Raw genomic sequence first — 1857 nt, forward strand, 5'->3', positions numbered from 1 at the left:
TTTTGCCAAAGGGCATGTGCACTTGCTGGAGAGAGACAGAAAGAGGGGAAGTGAGAAATCACACCCCAAGGAAGATGACTACTCACCAATCTCTTCTCCTCCAGTTCCCTCTTGGGATTTTGGGTATGCATGCACATGCACTCAGCATGATCTTCAAGCCACCTGGTCCGGGACTTTAACCACAGTTAACCACGTGGGAGTCCAGCATCTTAACCACTACAGCACCTACTGGCCCCATGTGTTCACCTTTTCTAATATTAATAATGCCAAGGAGATTTGCTGAGCTTCTACACTTTGCTAGGCCTGTGCCAAGCCTTTTGCTTCCAGACTCTCTTTGGATCCCTATGTTTGCCCTATGAGATGAGTAGTTACCAGTTATTTTTTCAGATGAGGATGTGGATGATCAAAGAAGCTTATTAGTTTCTCTCATAGTCATGCAGCTGGTGGATGGTCAGGATTTGAGCTGGGTTCTGTCTCCAGACTCTGTGCCCTTAATCATTCTGTTTGTGCCATTGCCTACATGAGCTGGGTATTTCCTATAATAGTAGAGTTGTCTTCATACATCTGCAAATGGGTGCTCTAGTCTTGGAGCTGCTCACAGATAGGAGCATTGACATTTCCACATAGGCTGGCTTTTTTTTTTTTTAATTTAAAATTTGTTCCAGCTGTAATGCAGGTTATTCTGTTAAGGTAGCATTACATGGCATACTTCTGAGTCCATTCCCAAGATACTCTGTTGTACTTATCATTGTCTGTTTTTTAGATCTGTGCAATCTATGGCATAGGGGGTTATCTGGGTTAGGATCACATAGCAGTGAACAAATGGATAAGAGAACTTTAGAAATAGTTAAAGCAGGAGACCACTGTGATCTCAGAATATCAAGACAGTTGCTGCCATTACTGTTAATATCTGTATGTTAAATTCTTGTTGTAAATGTAGCTTTAGGTGGTTTGAAGGGGTAGTCTTTAGGAAAATGAATTGTCAAAAAGAATACACTGCCTTTATATGGGCTGTCATTGGGTCCCATAGTTGTGGCCTGCCAATGAATCATATCATCTCTAACTGGACCTATAGAACACCGTGCTGGAGGGTCTCACAGGCCAAGTTACTAAGTTTCTTATTAACCTGTTTCAGCACCATAGTCTGTGCTTTTCATCTGGTTCCTCACTATCTTGGTATGTATACATATTTATTTATTTATTTATTATTTTATTTCTAAATCTTATTTATTTGTTTCATGAGAAAGAGAGAGAGACATGCATCCCCAACAGGGTGTTGATACCATGGTCTGGCCCCAGCAGCTCTGGGTCATGGGCCCATGTGTGCCAGTGTATACAGGGAGGTCTCTGAGGTGAGCTGGGACCCCTTCCATGTGAGCCAGCCTCATGAAACATCATGTTTTGTCACTGCAAGCCATCTGGCCCCAAGTAGGCTTACATTTAGATCCATCCATTTGGGCTACGACTGCATTTGACCTGTTCCTGACCCTCACCTCTTCATCCGTGTTCACTCTTCTCTCAGGATCGATGTGGTCTGCCTGCCCCAGATCCCTGGAATACTAACTCAACACAGTGCCTGCTGCTGTTGTCCTAAGGAGCACCATGCTGGTACTCTAACATGCACACGAAATCCTTCCTCTCCACACTGCCGTCCTTGAAGGAAAGGGCAGAGCCATGACCTAGCCATTTCTGGGCGTGGAAAAGAAGAAAGACTTTAGGGTCCTCAAACCAATCGGTGAGGTCACTCCTTCCCAGGCCCAGCTCCTAATCTAATAGTTGGGATGCTGCCTGCCTGCTGCGTGGAAAGGACGATCTGACTGTAAATATTGCCTGCACTTCTAAGAACACTTGGATGGT

General features: G+C 44.4%; 1 pseudogene; it reads right to left on the reverse strand.

Annotated features, from left to right (window-relative positions):
* Positions 1-696: 696 nt before the first annotated feature.
* On the reverse strand, positions 697-1141 carry LOC102500343 (ubiquitin-conjugating enzyme E2 D3 pseudogene; annotated as a pseudogene).
* Positions 1142-1857: the final 716 nt, after the last annotated feature.

Source organism: Tupaia chinensis, unplaced genomic scaffold (genome assembly GCF_000334495.1).
Source record: "Tupaia chinensis unplaced genomic scaffold, TupChi_1.0 Scaffold000037_18, whole genome shotgun sequence".
Lineage (NCBI taxonomy): Eukaryota > Metazoa > Chordata > Mammalia > Scandentia > Tupaiidae > Tupaia > Tupaia belangeri.